General features: G+C 44.7%; 1 protein-coding gene across 20 annotated transcripts in view; it reads right to left on the minus strand.

The window, feature by feature from the left end:
* The window catches only part of NCOA1 (nuclear receptor coactivator 1), a 277,952-nt gene that overhangs the window by 225,147 nt on the left and 28,677 nt on the right, over positions 1-24,128 (minus strand). Inside the window, exon 2 of one of the 20 annotated variants that reach the window (XM_090022232.1) lies at positions 9,810-9,966. The exons of 17 other annotated variants lie outside the window; for them this stretch is intronic. The gene's annotated coding sequence lies outside the window, so the exon portion shown is untranslated. Of the gene's footprint in view, positions 1-9,809; positions 9,967-14,006; positions 14,142-24,128 lie in introns of those variants that run through there. 2 more of the 20 variants (XM_090022555.1, XM_090022317.1) reach the window with 2 other exon arrangements.

Genomic DNA, 24,128 nt, shown 5'->3' on the forward strand with positions numbered 1-24,128 from the left:
CAGACTCGTAATGGTTACAAGAAATGATAGTCTATTAGTGTTGGGCCTGGAAAACCCTTCAGTTAAACCAACTGCTCTATGATGCTGGAAAAGAAGTGAAAGGGCCTGTCCGCAATGAAATCACACCTACGCTAGGAACACAAACGGGTGTGAGCACTTCTGTGATCAGAGACTTTCCGCTATGAATGCCACTCCCTCCCCCACATGGTGTTACAAAAAGTACACAAAAACTTCAGCCATTTCCACTGAGGATTGCCCGCCTCTCTCAGAATTGCTTCTAGTGGGCGAGCACTTTCTGGCTGGAAACTTTCAGCCCTGCCCTTCTCATCTGGCCAACGGGGCCAAACAATCGAGCAGCGCTGTACTAGGCTACTGGATCCCAACGTGGTGTACGCCACACATACGTACCCTCTGGACAATGTTGTTTGTGGCCTATAGGAAAAGCCTGGCCTCCTGGGCAACTTCACGCAAGTCACCGCACCCTTGCACGCCTCAGTTTCCCCATCAGAAAATGCTAATCTTCTTGGCAAAAGACTACCAGCAAGCTACTTAAAAGCGTTATACAAAAGAGCCAAGTATTATTTAAATTTATGAGCGTGAAAAAGCAACGCCATCAACAATTTATCAACAGTTCAATGAGGAGGATAAATCAGTTTGGAGAATGATTGTAGGTAAGGGAGTCCCATTCTTCATAATCTGAATTGGCCAACTCGAGAGTTACAGCCAGACCCGTCGACATGACAGACAGCTCCTGGGGAGCAGTAGATACGCTGGAGGGTCGGGCTCGGGTTCAGAGACATCTCGACAGATTGGAGGGGTGGGCCAAAAGGGACTCGCTTGAGGTTCAATACAGAGAAGTACAACGCCCTGCACTTAGGAGGGAACAATCCCATGCGCTGGTCCAGGCTGGGGACCAGCTGGTTAGGCAGCAGGACCTGGGGGTGACAGAGGGCAATAAGCTCAACAGGAGCCAGCAGTGCACCCTTGGTGCCAAGAAGGCGACTGGCATCCTGAGCTGCGTTGGGAGGAGCGGTGCCAGCAGACCGAGGACAGCGATCCTTCCCCTCTATTCAGCACTGGGGAGGCCACATCTGGAATCCTGAGTCCAGCTGTGGGCCCCCACTACAGACAGGATGTGGACACACTGGAGACAGTCCAGCGGAGGGCAATCAAAACGGTTGTGGGGCTGGGGGACAGGACTGGTGAGGAGAGGCTGAGGGAACTGGGCTGATTTAGTCTGCAGAAGAGAAGACCGAGGGGGACTGAATAGCAGCCGTCACCTCCCTGACGGGGGGCTGCAAAGAGGATGGAGCTGGACTGGTCTCAGTGGGGGCAGATGATGAGCAAGGAGCAATGGGCTCAAGCTGCAGCTGGGGAAGTTGAGGTTTGATTTTAGGAAAGACTCTCTCACCAGGAAGGTAGTGAGGTAGGGCTGTGCGAAATTTCAGCAGCCATTTCATTTTGGAGGCGTTTCCAGCGGTTGCAACACCCGAAACACTGAATCCGAATTGAAACAGAAGGCTCTGAAATAGCTCTGAAACAAACTGGAAGGGTCCAAAACGTTTTGGAAAGTTTTTGGAGAATTTCAGAGCCAGGCTTGCAGGGAAACAAAAACTAAGAAGAGGGAGGGGAAAGGGGGTAGGGGAGGACTGCTCTAATAGCGACATCTAGCTCCTGGTTCGATTCCCCAGCTCTCTGGTTCCCCTGAGAGGTGGTGGACTTTCCATCCCTGGAGGTTTTCAAAACCCAACTAGATAAAGCCCTGGCTGAGATGATGTAGTTGGGGCTGGTCCTACGTTGAGCAGGGGGTTGGACTAGATGTGACCTCCTGAGCTCCCTTCCAGCCCTCATTTTCTATGACTATGCTCAATCACTGCCTCTTCCCACTGGCATCTGTTCGCAACAGCCAAGATAGATAACCTAAATCAGCTCCTCCATAAAAATGCATAGTAACCATCTCTTTTTCACCCCCCTATATCTGCATTAAAAATTATGGTCCTGCCATTCTGGCACAGAACATAAACGGATTTGCTCGGTGTTAAGCCCATGGCCTATATGCTCTAAAATAAAAATGAAACCCACAAAACGAGCCAGAAACTCCTGTTACCTGAAATCCTATTTTATCTTCCCACTGTCCTCCATCATCATGTCCCAATTCCTCATCTGGAGGAGATAATTCCCTGAGTAAGAGGAAAGTTAAATTTTCATAGCCACCCAACCTCAAACTAAATCCATCGGCAGAGTTCTTCACTGGAGTGGCTTTTGCCATATATATTTCTATTCACTGGAAACTGGACTGAAACAGCCAGGTTGTTTCAGAGACCAATGAGCTGTCAAACTGTCTTCTGCATTTTACAGTAAGAACCAGAGTTCTGGTTTCATATTCTTAACTTTAGCTTTGCTTTTCGTTAAGGGGCAACATGTGTAGACAGCAGAGCTATTCCCTCAGCTGCCAACATATTATTAAACCTGGGAGATATTTCAACCAGCGACCTAGGGGTGAAATGCTCTATATCCCATTACTTTTCTCTTGGACCATCCAACCTCTTGCATCTATAGATCGCTGTATTAGATCCACTGTTGTGCTTACACAAGGCAGGGCTGGCGATGTTGACTTCAGAAGTGACAGCAGAAAACATACACGTCTTGGAAATTGAGAGCTCACCTGCAAACCTCATGGACACATGCTTTCCTGAGAAAAGATCTTCTGGTGGACCCAGAGGTTTTAACAAGGCAACCTATCCCTGGAGTTGAAAACACGGTCTAGAAAATGTCAAGGTGCAACCTTCAAAACCTAGACTGTGTTTTGTTTTACATTTGAGCACTGAAGTCTCGGCAAAACTTACTTCACATGGGCCCACGTTTGTGCTGGAAACAGGGAAGGCATTACAAGTAACAAAAGTGAATGTGAAGTTGGTGTCAGGAAAGGAAACCATCAGTTCTTATTTATGTAATCTCAAACAGCAGCAATAGTTAAAAATCAGGGCAATAAGCAACAGAGGGGTCTAAAAATATCAAAACGTGGATTGACCAAAAATGCCAGCTGAAGATTCAAGTCCTGCCTCTTTGTTTTTAGAAGTGGTTTTACAATGTTTATTGAATTACTAATTTTCTTTAAGCGGTTCCCAGATGTTACATGGATAGATGAGTAGGACAGCAGCAATAAGCCAATCGCCCCCAAAACTAGAAGAGAGCGGAGAGATGCCAAACACAAACCTTGACAAGCCATCTCCTTTGAGCAGGCTTCCAGTTGGCCTCTTGGCTCTTCTGCAAAGGTACCATCTCATTAATTAGCACAATGATCAACGCATTCATCGGTATGTCCCAAATCTGATGAGTGACATCATGTCTCAATGGCTGCACTTTTGAAAAGAAATCATGTCGAAACATGCGTTTCTTGCTGAAATTCCCTATCTTGGGAGCAAACCATCTACAAACGTTTTGTGTTTTCAATCATGTTACAGCAAATTAACTCCCTAGTGTTTGAAGTCTGAAGTGAACTCACTTCTTCATAATTACCTCCTGTTCACATGCAAGTTGCAGCTTGTGCCAACTAAGCTTGCACTTGCCTTTGAACAGGAACTCCATAAAGTACTGAAGTATTGCCACGACTGTTTACATTTCTGAAGACACGTCTAAAGCACTGTTCCTCTTATCTGCTTTAAAACACTCTTCAGAAGGAATTGTTTAGCATGTAATACTGCAAAGGCTTTTCAAGGCTGAGCAAAATTAGTAAAATAAAACAATGACTATTTTAGAACTACTCAAAGACGCAAATACACTGGGTTTGGTGCACGTTTCACACACTCACGCAGGGCCAGAAATGTGGGGTGAATCTCCTGCTGATCTGGCAAGTCATTTTGGAAGAAGAGGCCAAGGTTTTCAATATGAATACCCAAGGAAACACATCTAAGTGAGAGAACTGCTGGGCCTTCAGCAACTTGACCATCAGACCACTTGATTTCGATGGCTCACTTAGGAGCACACATCGAAACTCTGGCCAAAGCACAGAGCTTCGTTAAGTGAATTATATGCCAAAGCATAACATGAAAGCACAGACCAGACTCCATGGGGATACTTGGTTTGTCACCACTTATTTCTGTTCCTCACAGAGTGGGACACTGCCAAGAAATTAAACCAAGTAGGACAAACATCCAAAAACAAGCTGCTATCCTATAAACATTGCCTGGTTTTGCCTTTTCCTTCCCCAGTTTTCTCACCCCTCCATTTCCCTTGCAGCCATTCTCCATTTCACTCCTTCAGAGAGTCCTTGACACTTGAAATAAAAAGTAGTCTGGAGTTTGGACACGCAGCGCCACTCCTTCGCCTCGTTGTCCAGGTTCACACGGTGTTCACAACACTAGCGCACCTTGCATTGTATGGTGGAGCTGGCTAAACCAGAGCAATACAGAGCATTTATAGCATCACCTCTCACCAGAATACCCCCCCACCATGCTTCCATATTAAACCCAACAGCCCTGCAAGTAGGACGATATTCATCTTACAGGCACAGAAAAGTAAATTGTCTTGCCCAAGGTTACAAAATGAATCTGGATGAAGTCCCAGTTGCCCCTAAAAGGCCAGGGGCAGTGATTCTTCCCCTCTATCTGGCACTGGGGAGGCCACATCTGGAGTCCTGTGTCCAGTTTTGGCCCCCCACTATAGGAAGGATCCGGACACATTGGAGAGAGTCCAGAGGAGGGCAACGAAAATGGTTGTGGGGCTAGGGGACAGGACTGGCGAGGAGAGGCTGAGGGAACTGGGCTGATTTAGTCTGGAGAAGAGGAGACCGAGGGGGATTGAATAGCAGCCGTCACCTCCCTGCCGGGGGGCTGCAAAGGGGATGGAGCTGGCCTGGTCTCAATGGGAGCAGACGACGAACAAGGAGCAATGGGCTCGAGTTGCAACAAGAGGAGTTGAGGTTGGATATAAGGAAAAATTCTCTCACTAGGAGGGTAGTAAAGCACTAGAAAGGGTTACCCAGAGGGGCGGTGGAGTCTCCATCCTTGGAGGTGTTGAAGACCCGGGTAGGCAAAGCCTCGGCTGGGATGATGTAGCTGGGGCTGGTCCTGCTTGGAGCAGGGGTTGGACTAGATGTGACCTCCTGAGCTCCCTTCAACCCTCGTTTCTACAATTCAATCCCTAACTCCATTCTCTATCCTTTTGACACGGCACTGCCTGGCAGACACAAACACAAACCATACAGAGAGCGGAGCGGCACTCTGGTATTTTCTCAGACACCTTTACCAGCACCGCTGTCACCTGCAATCAGAGCAACGCACAAAAATTCCCACTTCTGATGCAGTGCTGTTGGCAACTTGTTCTTGTTTGTGTTCATACACCTTTACATGCTCACTAAGAAGGAAAATGGTGACATCGGATACATCCAAAAAGTACCCAGTGTATAAGAGCAAAATGAAAAAAAAGATTTTTCAGGCTGAAGTACAAGTTTGCAAGTTGACAGTGAATATCTAAAACACTTCTCCAATGGATGAGCGTGATACGTGCCTATTTGTCAGCTACTTTCCAGAAGTGAGACTACACTGAGAGCATCTGCTGCTCAGGCACCTAGCTAAATTTAGTTTTCCTAGCACCCGGTGCTGATGCTGTAATAAGTGGGGTTGATCATCACGTAAGATATTGCTCAGCACAAACTGAAGCGGCAAAATCTGGTTCTATGTGCACAAGCTTATCATTAGGTTAAAAAAACCCAAATGCTGTATGCACTGAACTGCTTCATTTTGTTTGTCACTTTGGTCCGTTCTCTTAGAAGATTTTTAAACAAGGATTACTTTGTGTACTGATCACAAAGCAGCAGCCGGCGTCTTAAACTGTTGTGCCAGTAGTCTTTAGAGGTGGATTAATTTTATCGTGCTCCTAATTTAATGAAATCAAATCTATGGGGTGGGGGGTTCAAAAAAGTCTATTTTCTTGTAACTGGATTTCTGCACACTAACACCAACACTGATCCAGTGCTTTACCAAGAAGGCAAAAGGTAGCATCTCGGGTAGCAGTCGCCTGCTCCTCCCTCTCTCTTCCTGTTTCAGGGGCAAAGTGGCAGAGGAGGCCCGCGGCTCTCTGCTCTTCCTCCCACCTCCAGCGCTGTCCCTTGCAGCATTTCCACAGGGCTAGCTAGCACTGACACGCTGAGGAAGAGCGAAAGGTGGGCAGCATGCACCAGTATGCAGAGTCCACCTCAAAAAACTCCAGTTACAAATAACTTTCTTTTTTTTTTTTCCAAGTGGCCTCTGCATATATCTACTCGTGGGACAGATGGGCAAGCAGTGGACTGCAAAAGGAAAACAGCACAAAAGGCGCGTCTACACAACGCTGCTACGGCACTGGGCTTTAGTACTTCCTTTTGGAAGCAGTAAAGCACAGCGCAGTAACTGCCCATGCTGCGCCATGAGTGCCAGGCACGGTTCGATTTCGCTGCTCCATCGCCATAGGGCCACGCTATACTGGGGGAGCGTACCCCTACAGCAACTTAGCTGCCAATCACATGTAGACCCAAGCGATCGCTTCATCGCCACAGCACGCTGTATGGCGTCGTAGCGCATCACTACGATATGCAGAGGCGCCCAAAGAGCTCCAATTAAAGAGTGACTGAAAGACCCTACAAATGTAAGCCTCAGATCTGGACATTTAGTCCAGGAACAGCAAAAGTGAGAATGGAGTCCCAAAAGGCAGCTATAACATCTGTACGGTCCACGTGACAAATGCTCCCTAGCAGAAGGGAACCTTAGACCTCAAGAAACAAGATGGAAGCCAGTATTGAGAGAGGCCTCTTATGCATAATTTTAACCCATCCTGATCGCACTGGAAAAATATTGCCTGCCCCTCTGGATTCTCAGTATCAGAGACAACAAATATGAAGCATGCTTGATTTCTTTAGTTGTATCTAAATAACAAGGTGAAGCTCTTTCGGAATCTAAGATGTGCAGTTTGGCTTCAGCCTTGCGTGCCGGAGGTTCAGGAAAAGCACACGATTGATTGATGAACATAAAGAGCGGTGACTATTTTAGGAAGAGATCCAGGATGTGGATCTAATGCTTCTTTCTCCTTATGAGAAACTGTAAATGCTGGTTCTGCCATAAGCACCCGTTACAAGCTAACCCTTCCCTCAGATGCAACTGCAGCCAAGAATGTTGCTTTAATTAACAGATGAAATAAAGAACATTTTCCTTTGGCTCGAATGGATATTTCATTAACTATATGAGAACTAAGTTACAGTCCCATGAAGATGGATGACTTTTGGTATGCCGGTAGATGTTGAAACCTTAACTATTTCATGGACAAAGACAAATTTGTCTTCAATGAGAAAATGAAAGGCTGATGTGTCTGATAAACGCACCTTAGCCAAAAATAGTGACAGTATGAGATTCTGAGACATGGCAAATAATTAAATATTGATTAGAGCCAGGGAAAAGTATATGTTTTTTTTGCCCACCCTAAAGCCTTTTCCACTTTCAATTGCAACTTATGCGAGTTCATTCTTCCTCGGTGTTTACCACCGTCTTTTGAATACCAGTGCAGTGAGGGTGCTGGAGCTATCACCCCTGTGCTGAAGTGAAGAGAGTCTCAACCTCTGTGATGAGAGTGACTTAGAGAAGCAGTTTGTAGATCCCAGCTGCAAAGGCAATAGGGCCGGAAACTCTGCAGAGCGCAGTTAAAATCCTATCTGCATCCCATTTTATCTTTCTGAGATGAGAAGACAACCTGAGGTCTGAGATCAAGCATCTATCTCTTGCTACGCTTGAATAACCTAAAAAAGGTCTATATGTCCGGATAATCCCAGCATGAAAAATTTTCCTTTAAGATTGATGTTTTCAGTGACTAATCACATCTACAGTCTCTTGAATTGGTTTACCTAGTTATCTTCCTTCGCTGTTTTCTGCAGTGCCATGGTATATGTTGGGGGTAGCGCACTGTTCTCAGAAAACTAGTGCTTACCCTGTAACGTCAAGCAGACCAGACACCTCCCCGCCTATTTTCATATACCATGTTTTAACCACCTCGATGACTGTGCAGGAGATGTGGTAGAATATCTATTAATTGCCAATAAATTATCCTGCCCTCCACAATGTTTCTATGCAGCACCGTCTCTAGGGCAGTGGTTGTCAACCTGTTTAGACTCCAGTACCCCTCAGGAAATGCCAGCTCTTACCTTCCCCTCATTTTTCCACTACAGAAAAATAAGAGAGCAATTTTTTTCTGTTGCAAAGAACTCGGAAAGACCACAATAGGTCAGAACGTTTTTAACACTATTCTATTTGAAACCTCCAGGTTTATTCTGTGAATCCCGTTTGCACGTCTAACGGTGCTGTGGCGACCTGGGTAGGAATCACTGCTCTGGAGACTGCAAAGATCCCTGCACTCTGAATCTGTTGCAATGAATTCCCCATCCTATCCAGGATGCGTCTGCACTACCCATTACAGATGGAGCTGGCAGGATGAATGCTAACAATGTTGAGATTGAGCCCATCGCAGCCGCGTGAAATACCTTCTCCAGAGCGGTTCGCTTGTTGGAAACGCCGTCTGCATTCCTTTCCTGCGTCCTCTGCAACAGATGCTGCGGCCTTGCACAACAGCGCAGGAGGACGATCTGCAGAGCACGCCATAGTGCTCCCAGCTGGAAACGTGCATAAAGAGCAAGGCAAGCTGCTGAAGCCACAAGCCCCATTTATTTAACTAAGAACATGTTTTGGGGAGGACATTAGGTGCAGAGCCAATAGTCAAGCGCTGCTTCACAAATCTTCCCCAAGGAAGAAGCAATGTACCCAGTTGACACTCAAAAACAGCCCTAAGTCAAGGAAACACTGGAAATGCCTTCCAACAGTGCCTTTTTTTTTTTCTTCCACTTTATCCCGAATCCCAGGCTTTTGAAAAAAAGTGCCTGCCTAGGCAATGACATTGTAAAGATCATCCATTGTCCGAATCGGGATAATCACAAATCTGTTTGCCACCACAGACATTTTGTGAATACTCTGGAAGCAGAAGCAAGGCTGGAAAGAAAGACCCTTGAACTGAAAAATGATACTCTCTTGCTTTGAAATGGAGGCACTTGTGATAAGTGTGCCTGACTGAGATAAGGAAATAATTGTCCTCCAAACCAAGAGCTGAAAACCAATCTCTGAGAAAAAGGGAGGGAACGATAAAGTTAGCATACAGAAATAAAAGTTTTCTGAAGAAAGTTATGCACTTCTAGAGATACAGAACAGGGCAAAAAATGTCCTCCAACTTCAGAATCAGGAAGTGGCTTGAATAACATTGCCTCGATTCCCTGTAGTATCTTTAATAGCCTCCATCCCGAAAAGGGCAAGAACTTGGAATCAACAGGACCTAAAGACAAGGAGGCCTGAACAGACATGGGATGAAAGACTGGAAGGAAGAAGAGTATCGTGCAGCCTGACATAAAAATAATTCTCAGATATCCACTTGTCTGTAGTTAGAGCTGCTAATAACAGAAGGGGGGAAAAGGCCCAGAAAAGAATGAGATTGGCAAAAACTTGATCACTGCCCAACATGAGGCCTAAACCGGGCACCGAGGAAGCCGGGTGGGCTGTTTGCAGTTTGAAGGTCCTCCTTTCCTTGCCAAGAAAGCTGTCAAGAGAAGCGTGAAGACGACGAAGGACTGCACTGTTATCAGCACCTGGAACCACTACATCAATGCATTCATGCTTTGGCTCTGCATACCAAGATCATCTCCACCAGCAGGTTTTGGATATTTCTACTTTGAATCCTCTTTGGCACCTTCAGCTTCCCAGAGCCTGTAACCAGGGTGGGCAAACTAAGGAAGAAACCTTTACCTTTACTACAGATGTGTCCAGGGGGCAAAGCCAGCTTCGGACCTTTTCAGAAGACAACGATGCCTCAGTTTCCACCAGCTTGGCTACCACTGCTTTTTGAAGAGGTGAAGCCTCAAGTCCCTTGTGCCTTCTCCTTCCTTGCTCGCAGCGTAGGACCCTGCAAACAGAACATCTTGAGAGAGAACATCCCTCTCCAAGGCAGGTCAAACATCTGGGATGGGTGTCCAAAGTCAGCAAGACAAAAGGGCAAGCAGCACACCACATAAGCCTTGGTTTCTTAACCTTTGGTTCAACTACTGAGGTTTCTTCAAGAGCATAACTAATGTTCCAGGACAACCATCTTACTCAATCAAAAACACTAATAAAACTATTCTAATTAAAACCAGTTTTGCTCATTGTGCGTACGACTATGGATTGTCTAAAATGTTAATAGAAACAGAGCATGAAGGAGAAGGAATGAAGGCCAAAGGGCCAGGGCAGCTCTTGATTCTGCACTGCTGGTTGTAGAGGACCACGTCCCCCTTGCATAGCACCGCTCCTAGGCCAGCGAAGAGCAGCAAGAAGAGGGACAGAACAGAGGGAGGAAGCACGCCCGTCCAGAGCCCACCACCAGAGCTGCATGGGCCGGGCACACCCCACCAGAGGAAATATGCAGAGGCCTTCTCAACAACCAGGTGTTTTATACTCCTCCAGCATGGGGCTCTGTACTGGTTTTGCATGCTCCTTTTCAGATCAGCGCTTTAAGGCTACAGAAATGCTTCTCATTCAGCATTTAATTTCATGCAGCACAATGTAATTAATATTTTATGTCTGAGATCCTGAGCAGCCTGAACATATAAATGATTCCAGACTGCTGGATGCTTCTGCCCAAAAAAAGAAAGATCTCTTCCCTACCCTGGCTTGTAAAAAAAATATTCAAGTAAACAGTAACAGGGCTAATGAAAATTAAATCCAGCATCACCAATAATTCATGGGGGGGGGAGGTGGAGAGTGACAGCTCTGTTTCACGAAAAGATGTTAGATCTGCATAATGGAAGGAGTGTTTAATCGAAACGCTGGACTGCAGGCAGCATGAAACTGAAAAGGCAAAATGGCAGGCATCGTGGGGAGAACCAAGTATTAGAGACATTATTCATGACAATTCCTTGGGATCCTCTCTATGCATATACATGGGCAAGTTATGAACCATCTCTTTCCTGTTGAAAAAGAGGGAAGCATTTTTAAAAGCCCCGGCTGTGCACTGCAGTACAGGAAAAACAGGCTCTCCAAACTCCAGAGGTCAACGAGTCCATTGGGAAGAGTCAGGACCTCGAGCTATCAGACCAAACCCGACAATGTCTACCCACTGCCTGTCACTGCCGCAAGATGCCATCTATCCACTCTCACATACTGCCTTCCCAGCAGCGGCATATAGGGACCACAAGCTTTTAAGGTGAGCACCAAAGAGGATGCCCCTTTGCTTCAAAGCCCTATTCAACATAGCTGCACCCTCTGCCTGCTAAAGCACTTCTTTCTGCGTTTTTAATAACATCAGACTTCCCTTCACCTCTCCAGTGGTGCTAACAGACCGCTAACCAACACGAGATGCATTAAACTTCGAACTGAACAAAAGCGCAAGAAAAAACCCACGTTGTTTGTGCAGCTAGCAAGGTGAAGCCAACTTAACCTTCAAGTCACACTGCTCCTAGTGGTTTGCCAGCATGTTAATCTGGATCGTTGTGGAAGGGCAGGTCCCTCGCCTTCATACCAGGCTCTCAAGTGCTCGCTATCTGTCGTCATCATCATTGAGGCATTTATCCATCTCAGAGGGAGTTGCTGTTTAATGGCATAGGACAATCAACAGTGGGAATGAAAGACCGTGATCAACATCTTTACTATTCCCCTTGCCTCACAGAAGCAGATCCTTAGCATTATGACTGCGTGGTTAATCACCGGCACGTGGGCTTTCCACTCCCAGCATGGCACTCGGGAGGAGGAGACTGACATCTTCGGCACCGGGATCTGCATCCAAGGCCTGGACGCAGCACGAGCTAGCAAAGCAGAGGAGCAGGGAAACCATCCCAGAGGCATTTCACAAAATGGTGAACCCTAAACCCTTGAAAACTCTAGATCAGGAAGGCCAGATATTTAGCAACATGATGTAAATCAAAGCATGCATGTAAAAAATCTCAATTATCTTTGCACAGAGGAAGGTACATTTGTCAATCGATGAACAAATAAAGAAACAAGAATGAGGGAAGGGGGTCCATTAGCAGGTGGACTCTCTAATGTATAATAGATCAGAAAGCTTAATATAAAAATAAGCTCATCTGAGGGGAACACCAATATCCAGGACATAAAATGCCATGGTAAATTATTTCATTAATATAGTGGGGGGGAAAAAGCTTCTTGACTAAGCAAACAGGATACAAAACCGAAGTGCCTTTCAATATGAGACCCTCCAGCCTATGGCTTTCCTAGATATAAAGCTGGAAAGCTCCAGCTCTTACTTCATTTTTATAAACCCTTCTTTTGTTACATCCCTGATGCTACAGAACATACAACACGCTGGCTCCCAAATATGCCGGATGGAAACCTTTCTGTCTATGGACTCTTTTTTTTTTTTTAAATAAGGCTTTCATGCAATGACAGGAACTACTTTGGACGACGGAGATAAATCCTCCTGACATCAATGGGAAACGATCTGTTACTACACATGCTCTGAAACAGGAGATTATGTGGTTAACATCCATTAATGCTAATGGGAGCTAAATCCCTTGTGCAACAATAGGAAAACAGATCCCAATGTTTGCTTGACAAAAAATGCTAAGAATTTTAGACCAGTGTGCAGAGAAAATGCATTCAAAGTGCAACTTTACCCTTACAACCGTCTTCCAACTGCTCCTATTAAATCTGCCCAGCTTCAAATTCCCAATTTCAGGTTTTTTGGGTTTCTTTGAACTGTGAAGTCATCCGGGATCTAAAGATCACTGCGGCTCGTGTGCTGCTGCCAGTAACAAAGATTCTGCAATCAGAAGCCTATATCCCATCCCGGTATTGTGTCTATTACCCGTAACTGCATGCTTGTGTTATTCACTCATTCTCTTCCCCTGGTTTTACCTAATGTCACCCCCCGATGCTGTTTTAATTCGTGTAACAGAAAATCTCTATGGTTCAGATTACTATTAAACATGTCTGAAAATCATTTTCTTCTGCATGGAGATCTTGCGTGTTATCATGTAGCAGAAATAAGCTTTACATGGACAATTTATCATCTCCTTGAAAGAGGTGGGATATTATTGGGAACGCTGCCAGCAGCAGCACATGGGGTACCAGAGCATGCTTTTCTTCGTGAAAAGTAACGAACAATTCTGTTTTAAAAATACCCTGTGCAGCCTCAAGGCCGCAAGGAAAGCAAAGTGGTTTAGCAGGTAAAACGAGAGAATCCATCCTTTCCAAACCAAACTAAACACAAGGCAATGGTTGTTACATAAACATGATAATGTACAGCAAAGTAAACTACTGTATTTTGCCAATAAGTGCTTTTCAGCTCAGTATTATTCAACAAAAGGAACTGGTTCTCTTTCCTATAAATGCCAGGACCTCAAGCAATTACCCACAGGCATTCTAATTGAGTCAGCAATTGGAGATTTTAATTTCTGAAGCCCAGTCTCTGCAGTTAGCCTTGAGTTAATTTCCCATAATCTTCAGCAATAAATTACTTTCACACAGGCTTTGCCTCTGTAAAATTACTCACACAGAGGCAAAAACATTAGGAATAGTTAGGGAGAAAAAAAAACCGGTGGGAAAAAGTTAGCAGTCATATTTGAAAGGCTGTCATCCTACAAATTATAGTGCAAAAAAACTCCTACTATGAGTCAGAAGTCGTAGGCAAAACTGCCAGGACAGTTAAAGTCAATATTACCCAAACGAGAACTTTCCAACAGCCCCTGCCACGCAGAATTTACTTACAAACTATTGCTTATCAGTAGTTTCTACAAGGACGCTCTGGGAAGTCGTTCCTCCCCCCCCATACTGAACAAGCAAACGAAGCAAGCTGAGAAATCCAACTCTTCAAATCAGCGTGCTGTAGCATCCAATGACCTCCTTTTGCAAATGGCATGTGGACATAGAGCAGTGTTAAAGAAACAGCCTAGACCTTGAATTCATGCTTGTATAAAGCAGGCCATAAAATGCCTGGATTTTTCCTTTTCTTACCTCCATTTCACAGCACAGCCAGTCTGCTAAATGTCCATTATGAAGCGGGTTCCACAATATCCTATGCCCAAAGTCAAGTTTACAGAGGAAGCCAAAAAGCTACGAAGAGCAAACAGGAGTCCAAGTCATGCTACCAGCAACAAACCTGTCTTTTAACCTGAAGACACTGAATCATACAATAGATAGTTCACGTATTAAAAGGATGTAAATATGCTGTAAAGCTAGTAAGCGCTGATCTGTTGAGCCAGCAGCTCTTCACCCCAGGTGCAGCGAGCCTAATGGGTTGAGTTACATGTCACACCCTTCCCCTACACCCACGCCGCAGCTCTTGCACAGGCAGTAAAGTATTTAAAGCCTGCTTGTCTACATAACAAAGACAACTAGCTTAGTAAGCATCTTACAGTATTTACAAAAGGCCTCCAACATTACCGCTGAAATATTATGTAAACTAACCCCTTCGAGAGAGATCCATTTCAGAACAGAGAAGACAGACATTTCCCCAAGGAATCACCATTTCGAAACATTAGTTTAAGACACAATGGCATCCTATAAATCCACAATGTATACAATTAAAAATGCACTTATCAGCCTATGCCAAATGAATATGTTTGCTTTAACAGGAAGAAAACTCGAACAAATTGCAAAAGCAAATGGCAGCTTTACCATCAGCATGGAAAATGCCTCGAAAAAGAAGAGCACGCAACTTCAATAACACTTTCAGAAAGCTTTAGTCCTACAGACTGGAACAGCAAAATAAGACGGATAAGTCATACCAAGCAGGAAGCAGCAGAGAAGTCTGTGTAGAAGGGCATGGGCCCAAGCTTCAAAGTTAAGATTAAAAAACGGAGCATTTCCAATGGCTGGGAGCATTCAACAGGGAATCTGGGCTATTAAAACAGCAGGACAGGACCAGCAGGTAATATCAGGATTCACATTTCTCAAGCTTTGGACATCTGACCCCAAGGTTTTAGCCACTGCCCACCTCTTTACACAGTGGATGCACCTTACACAGGTCTTCAAACAAGACTGTGCTTTAATTTGTTGTTCAAAGGTTTCTTCCTGCACGCAAATGTGCGAGATGGAAGGAGGGAGGGAGGTCAAGTCAAAGAAACCACCATCCAGAATAACAACTTGTGTATCCAGGGTTGCAGCCATTTGCTCAGCACCTACTCACCCAAACACTAAGTCAACCTACCAGGCCAAAAACATCAGTGCGTCACATCACTGCACTAGAGCCCCCCACTACAGGAGCAAGAGGCTTCCCTCTGTTGGGACGGTAGCCGGGGGCCAGCTTGGAGACAGTGGAAAGATACCCTTCAGAGGTCCCTACTCCCACCAGCACCTCCCCACAAAACCATCTACACCAACACAATTTCTCTAAAAGAAACCCAGAACCAAAAAAAAAACAAAACAAAAACCCACCAAAAAACCAACCCCAGAGGAAACCAGCACAAGTTAATCTCTAAACATGTTTCAAAGACTCCTTGCAGCCTCAAGGGAGACAGCAATGACTTGATCAGGAATGATTCCTACTCACCTCATTAAATGGGTTTTTCAAGCCCCAGCTCTATCATCAGCATACAACACGTGCACACGCACAGCCCAGCCAAATCCAAGTAGATTCAGCCTCCTGAAAGCTGAACATTCAGGTTGCATTTTCCTACCACTACTATTCATTGAGGGCCTTGTAAAATGTGTGTCTGCACTCAGACACATGCCTGCAGCATAAAAAAGGGTTTGGAAGCATATGATTTTGGTAAGACCAGAAAGCCACGAAGGCTTATGGCCACACAAGTGCAGGCCCTGTTGCCAGCCTTGCCCATTTTCAAGGGGTCTTGGCCAACTGCAGAAGTGCAGCTCAGCAGGAGGCCCCAAAGCCTGCTTCTGAATGACGAAAGGGTGAAGCTTTGCAGACACGACATCTAGCACCGGCCAGCAAAGTAAATTAAAGACAGACATCAGCATGTCTAACTAACCCAATAATGAGATACAATTAAGGAGAGCACAAAGCCTGAAAAGAGACGTTATAAGAGAAGACATATATTAAATAAACCAAATATACCAAAGCTTTACCTTACAGTAATTGATGTAAAAAATGTATTAGACGTTGCTTTGCTATCATTGATTTTTGTTAAGTTTCTTGATAAGTTGTAAAAAAAAAAATCCTCAGAACCAGGCAACTATAAATATGGGGTACAGGCTGGAGGGACGTTTGGAGGGCTCAGCAAATTCAAGAAGACCTGCTGCCAATCTTCATGCCACCCCCCTCTTGAGTTTCCCCAGGTGAGAATCTACGTTGTGCCGTCATGGGTAGCCAGACTGAGTTTGGGATAAGTGTTTGTTTTTCCTTCAACCAAATAAAAAGGTTGGGCTGCAGACCTGTTTGGTCTCTTTTATCAATCAATAGCCAACCTGCAAGGTTGTAATCTGGGCAACAGCCCCCAAGCAAGACCAGGTCTCAGCTCTGGAACACAAAACTTGCAAGAGAAAGGGACCAATCTTTCACTGAGGTTTGCAAAATCCTCCCGTCACCTGAAAAACATTCGCCCAGCCACACCACTCCTACACCAGGGGTTTCTACTGGCGCCAGGGATGCAACCGGCACAGCTGTGCTGGCAGGAGGCCTGGTGTACATATGGTAACACCAACAAAACTGCACCTGCACCCACATGGCTTGGCCAACGAGGGAAAGGAAGGCGAGAAGGGCAGAACATTTTCCAGAAAAGCACAACTTTGCCAGGGTATACACCAGTGTCACTATGCCAGCACAATGCGATGGTATACCTGTGCCAGCAAAGCATTCCCAGATACAGATGACTTCAATCCCAGTATCAAGTCTGCACCGTATGCCCAAGGAAGGCAGGGAACTTTCCTGTAAGCCGGGAGAGCAATGCCCTGAAAATGCTAGTTTCAGAGAGCTGCCAGACGGGAAGGAGCTCCGATTCTACACAATTACTCTTCCCAGCCTACCCGTGACTACAGGAGGTAGGAAAGTCGTTTAGAGGCTGGAGAATAACAATTCCAGGCAAAAAACCCCTAAAAACCGAACTTTCACTATATTCCCAGCCCTCAGGCTGGAAGTGTACCATGCCATGCCATGAGTTGTGCACATAATTCATTTCAGGCCTAAAATAGACCTGGCTCTTGCAGACGTCACAGCTCCAAGGCACGGAGTTTGGGAGAACTCGTGTGAACTTACCCCCAGTCTCCCTAACGTACAGACCTCAGGGACTCGGCACAGCGGACTGACTGGCCTTTCCCCTAGAAAAGCAGGCTTGCTGTTGAGCCGCTTCCCACCATATTCCAAGATCAGTGAAAAGATCGTGCTCTTTGCTGCTATTGTGTAGCCTCTGCCAATACAAATGACTTCTCCAGCATCCTTCTGCTGGGTGCAGCCAAACCTTTGAAGTTTTTAAAACATCCGTTTGTTAAGCTCTGCTTTTGTAACGTTACGTGGAAGAGCTGGTCATGGTGTCTATGCCAGCCCCTTCCCATCAGTCGTTCGTCTTTCTGAAACTTACCTTTTAAGCTTAAACTTTGCTTTTGGATTTTTTTTTTTTTAAACCTTGAACATTTGAGGCTGTAAAACCGCGGCCCTCTTACCCTCTTTGTATTCTCCCCGTAATCCTCTCTGCGATACAGGGCCCCAAAACTTTCCTAGTTTTTAAAAATGACCATAATTGTCTCTTCCAATTTGGACTCATTTATACATCCAAGAGTTTTCTTTGCTTTCATGCCAAGTTTTAAGTTAAGCGTATCGGGTTTCCTTAAACTGTCAGCCCCAGATTCTTCCCCTGATTAGTGTTTTGTAATTTATGACCACTGAAAGCATAATTCTAGGCACCGCTCTTTGAACTCTAGTGGCATTACTTTGCATTTCTCTAGAGAAACTTGCTCAAGCCAACTTGTCAGTTCATGCCTCTTCCCTCAAGACACCTTCTGGACATAGTACATGTCATTTCAGCACAAATTTTACATTACACTTTGTCTTACCTGCAGACCTCTAAACGCTGACTCCTGGCAGTCTTTGGTACATCTTGAACCTGGTTACTGGCAGGTCAAATGTTGCTTGCTGGGACGCTGCACTTACCAACCCCTTTTTACCAAACCTGTAACCGTTTATAACCACTTCAGCCTCCTGGGCAATTTTCTATCCAAAGAACAGATCATACTGAGACAATAACCACTCATATTACTGCTGTAAAACGACGATCTAAGAGACCCAAAGCCTTCTTGAGGATTAAAATCAATCAATTCCAGTCTTTTGCCCTGTCTGTTTTTCTTATTTCCTCAAGTTCAGTTTGTTGAGCCTGTCTGACCTTTTTGTAACTGTATCTTGCCTCTCTCTAATCAACTGTTATTGTTTCCACTGTTCATTTTTGTTCCTGATCAGAGATGTTGGGGGGAAACTTATTAACAAAACTGCTACTTTATTCACATCCAGTAACAGCTTTCCTTGTAGAAGAGGGTACAAAAGAATTAATATTCCTGACCAAACTTTTTTATAATCTCGCTTTTTAAAATAAAAGGGAAAAGGTGATTTCAGCTCTCTGTCTCCCCTTATAGCCAAGCCTTATTGTTCATCGATGGCAGAGAGAATCGTAGAAAAAAATAGGGTCAGGGGGGACCTGGTCTAACCTGTTACTGTGCCTGGTTACACTTAGTACAACTAGGCTCCAAATTTCATGGGCATTTAGTCTATATAAAACGGAAAACGCTGTCATGCAACAACTAGATACAAGGCCCAAGAATCGAGAACACGCTCCCTTGCCCCGGATAAAGCAGGAGGACGAGGGCACCGTCCACGTCCTGCTGCAGCAAGGACAAGTAGTTGTTGGGAAAAATACATTCAAGAGATGCAAGGAAGAGGGCCACGCCATTTCAGATACTTTGACAGCATTTAGGTTTTGCTTTAATTTCCGCCCCCTCCCCGAGGAATTTGGTGCCAGTGCAGAGTCACAAGCAATCATCCCTGAAGACCTCGACGCTTCAACCAGAGAACAGGTCTGGCATGAGCAGCAGCATTCAAGCTTTTCTACACCACTTTCAAAGTGGTTTAAACGAGCGAGAGACAAAATTCTCTGTCTACCCCAACCATGCAGGCGGTCCAGTAAAAAGTATTGCCCGTAAGAAGTCTTGCCGCTTTTATATTTCCTGGACCATCATGGAAAGTATCACATCAATGCTAGTGAATTGGCAGGACCAGCCAGCTGGCCAGATAGCGACGTGGCCCTTCTCACCCCGATACCCAAGCATCTCACATTCATGAGATATGTCTATCCTTACAACACAATGGAGAGGTGGCGAAGTATCATCGCCATTATACAGAAGGGGAATGGAAGTCCAGGCAGGCAGGAAGGTTGTGGCTAAGCAAAGACCTGAACCCAGGTCTCCCAAGGCCCAGTTCCAGCGCTTTGTTCAAGAGACCATCCTTATCTGTCCTAGGTCTCACAGCATGAATGGTGTTCAGGCTCCCTAGCCTCTTCAATCTGTTGCAAGTCAAAAGGATTTTGCATATTGCAAAATACTGCAATTCTGAGCATTAGCTATAACCTCCTTAGGTCTCCAAGACGTTACTTGAATCCCTGTTAAGAAGTGCCATAATAGGGACTTGAGGAAGGTTTGAAACATAATACATTTCCAGCCTTCTCCCTCCTAGTCCAACTTTCATAATTCAAGGTGGCTGCTACTCTTTGTCCATCTAAATCTCTCTTCCAAAGGCAGCTGAGCATGCTTTTCTTGTCAATTTAATGGAGTATAATTAAATATTTTTCAGTGAGTTCTTACCCATGCAGCTACAGAAGTTAACAAGAAGTGTAATATAGGAGATGGATTGTGCAGAATTAACCTCTTCTACTTGTTTCCTCTTTGGGATAGAAAGAATGGCTCGAGATAAGATTTTGCTCCAAAAAGAATGAGTTTCTGCACTTCCAAGTGGGATATGGGATGACTGGTGAGATCAGGGATCAAAAGGCCTTTCATCGGAGTTGAACAGTGGGCACTCTGATTGCTTACCTCCGACAGCTCCCCTTTTACTGGTAATTTTCATTGACTCTTTATATGGCAGACCATATAATCCAGGGGTTGGCATCCTTTCAGCAACAGCAGGTCAAATTAATGCAGCTCAGGCCAAAGGTGGGCCACTGCTTGCAACCCAGCCACCATTTCCCCCACCACCGATTACTGCACTGAATAAAATCTCTTTGCAGGCCAGACCTAGCTCACAGGCCACAGGTTGCTGACTTCTGATATAATCCATGGGCACATCAATTAGGAACGTAAGAGGTCTACTAACTCTCTTTGTTCATCCCATATCCAAGCTCGTGTTTGCTCCCTTCACTCTGTTCTCCAATGTTTTGTTACCGCACATGCCGGAGTTACAATCATGTCAATGGTGCACCTATTGCGATAACCAAGACTCCTACCTGCTAGGAAATGCTTAATTTTTGTATGTTTGTTTGCTAGTGAGCAAGGTGTTTTGAAGGTGGCTCTGATTCCTGCCTCAGTGATCTGTTTTCAAAGTAACTTATTTATGTCTTGTACTTTTTATGATACAACTAAATGGAAAAAGCTTTGCAAATGTTTTTAAAGTCAATATGGGAGCCTAAAATAACTGACTATTTCTTTGTCTTAAAATTGTAATACAAATCAACCAACCAACCAAAATTCCTGCATTTATGATCTGAAGAAACAATTCCATGCTATATTATCCAAGTTCAACAATAGCTGAAACAGCATAAGGGATGTCACAACTGCAATCCCCTCTCATTTGTCATCTTTAAGTCCCAGATTTCCTAAGTTTTAAAATTTAGCCACAAAATAACAGGTTGCTTCCTTGTTCCTGAGGAAAGGATCTTATCCCCATCCTAAAGTTTCCTGCTTATTCTGGTTTGAAGTCCAAGATACACACATACATACTCAAGAGCTTTCACAGATTTCCCTAAAACCACTTCAGTCACCTCCTCCAGTCTTTAACCATTTCTTAACATTCTTATAGTGCCATGTTTCTGCTCCATCTCCCATTACCCCCTACCAATCTCTGCTACAACCCAACTAACAAGCTAGAATACATTCACAACTGGTATAAATTATCACAGCTAAGCTGAACCTAATGGAGCTATGACATCTTAAATTAGCTGAGGATCTGTCTTGTTCTACCACCCCGACTTCATCCAATTTCAAACCTCGCCTCTTCATCCCATGCCAGCGCTCTCGCTTCCCCTGAAGTCTGTACCTGGTTTCACCCCTGCCTGATCTACTGCCACTGTTTGTTGTACTCCTGGTTTAACAGCACTTGTTCATACAGACTTGCCAGCTCTGAAATGTCTCACAATAGTCTCTCCTGGTATTGTTCACAATAAAGTAAGCTATTACATTGAAAGAATGCTCTTATTTGTATTTTCTTTTCATTTAAATCACAAAATCTGGACATAATCCCCCATTCTAAAAAGATGGTGCTGTGAACAATAAGCTCTTTTGTGTAATGAAGTTATAAGTCCAATGTGCTTTCATGGTGAACATTGTCCCCGACAGATAAATAAAACTTTAGTTGTAGTGCTTTTTCTCTTTTGTTCATTTAATGATATATTTTTGGTTTTCCACAGCTGTTGGCATCACATTTGTTTTTCCTTCTTGAATTTTCCTTTTTCAGACTCTTCCAAATAATTTTCACGGCCTCATTACAGCTAAAATGGCCCACTTCATGTCATCGTGCCAACACGTCAGGATACAATTTTGAAGGTGTCACAACAAGAACCAGTGCTAATATGTTAGAAGAGTGACAAATAGAAAAGTGTTCTTACTATTATAAAGCCCAGGTATTTGACCTCAAAATGCTTCAAAGAAACAAAGGTTTTGCCCTGGATACAGTGTTCAACCGGCCCCTCAAATTCTGGCTCTTTTGTGCAGAATTTCATCAGCAACTTACTAAAATCTCCAATGCAATGTATGATTCTGGCAGCGCCCAATGCCATCTATCATTTCAGTGACAGACAGCACATAAACTGTATCCTGGCTGACATCATTGATGTAGTCTCTAGTGAAGTCAAAAGAAATGATTACAAAATGAAAATTAATGCTGTATGAGCACTGCACTTCCTTATTCCAACAGCTGTTCCTTAGTTTCAACCTGAATTGGTTATATCCAGGGTGACTTTTTTGCATCAACTAACTAAAACATCAAAACAAGAGTCAGAACACAGAAAAAATTTAAGTGTTATTAAAGCCCCACATTAAATACAAATATATATTTCTATTGATCAGAAATGTATGCAACGGGAGAAGAGCAACTTCTGCATCTCCTGTCTTCTTTCCTTCAGTTGAAGCCCTCTCCTTGAATTAATGTAGTTTAATTAAACAAGGCATCACTAAGGATGGGTGCTAGCTAAGTCATTTCTTTGCTGCTGCTGTCGGGGTGGAGATGTGCTTCTGCAAGGCTGCTAAAGCAGGGCAGAAACCCATCCAAAGAGACTTCGCTTTGGCCACAAAGGCAAAACCTCCACTGTCGAGATGCTCCTCACCTCTCTCCATCTCTCTTCCCCACTCAGTCTCTTCTTCTTTTTGTCTACATTGCTCTTAATCCAACTGTCTCTTTTTTCCCTTCCCCAGTTACAAATCCCAGCGACAGACAGCAGGTACACTTCCTTTACCAGGGGAGATGACGTCCACTGCCATTTCTTCTAGTTCACATCAAGCCTACGAAAGTTACTTCATGCTTTGTCTGACTATCATGCTGCTCTCGAAGCCCTGATCTCAGCCAGAAACCAGATAAGCCACTTTGTGTACAGACAAACATAGTTTAGCAATTTGAAAACCGGAGGAGGACCCGATGCTTGGGAACAGCTGTTACAATCAAAATGCTATGTCTGCACGAGTCTGTAGCCACACAAATGGGCTAAATCACTCTAATTTTGACCCTGGGTCAAGCAAGGTTAAGGTTGGGGAAGTTTTGCTGCAGAACAGTTGCACTGTGACAGCTTGTCTGGGTATCCTTGGAGAGGGATACAATTATGTATGTCTGCTCCCTCAGCTACGCTGGTGGGAAGGTAGAAGTAGAGAGGCTACAACTGGCCAAAGGCTTTGTAACCTAAAACCTTCTAATCTGACTAAAGGCTTGGTTTTCTTGCTTAAAGGTAGGCCATTACAATGAGTTACAAAATTCTGCTAACTCGAGTATTATCCATAAGCACGTGCATCTCTTGTCACATGGTCTGGCTGGCCTGGTAGGCGACTGGCAAGAATCATGCCTACAACATGGGGGGTAGTGAGGAGGTGACAGCTCTTGGTCTTTTACTTCTAAGATCAGCAGGTCTTCAACCATCAGGAGGTGGACCAGGTCTCTGAACCACTACTGATGGACGTGGGAAGTATACACCTTGCCTACAGGCAAGAAGCATGCCTACAAAACTGGGGGTAGTGGGAAGGTGACGATTCTTGGTCCTTTACTTCCAAGATCAGCAGGTCTTCAACCATCAGGAGGTGGACCATGTCTCTGAACCATCACTGACAGACGTGGTAAGTATACACCCAAGTAGACATCATAGCCAAGTGTGCCATCCATAGAGAAACTACGCTGCAACTATCATGAAACCTATGCACCTACTATCAAGGCACCGGCAACAGGGACCACTCCCTACATCAGCCGAACAAACAGAGCCACAAATATCTTTCATGTCCCCCCTCAGGCAAACAAAACAGAAGAAATCCCTTGCAAAATCCAGGGACACAATGCTAGAATTAGCAGCAATTGGCACAGACCCAGATCAATACCGCTGGTCAGAGTGACCCGTTTTTCGTAAGTTATTGACCTTGTTGCAATATCGGAGTTTGAGATGTGTAGGGGGAGGAAGGGCAGAAGGCATGTTGTTTTAGGGTACAGACATGTACAGCTGGAGCTATTTCAAAAGGCTAGCTGCTGTTACGTTTTAATTGTTGTGTGTGGACAAACTGGGAAAAATACAAACGTAGCAAAACTACTCCAACTCTAACACCGAATGAAGCCTTGTTAAAGTTGGAGCATACTACTACGTTTGTATGGGTCCCAGCTTGCCCGCATATAACGATTAGGACGTAACAGCCCCTTTGAAATGGCTCCAAACAGACGTGTGTCCGTACCCTCAGCGC

The sequence above is a fragment of the Crocodylus siamensis genome, chromosome 1 (assembly GCF_052110815.1).
Source record: "Crocodylus siamensis isolate JL-2025a chromosome 1, ASM5211081v1, whole genome shotgun sequence".
Taxonomy (NCBI): Eukaryota; Metazoa; Chordata; order Crocodylia; family Crocodylidae; genus Crocodylus; species Crocodylus siamensis.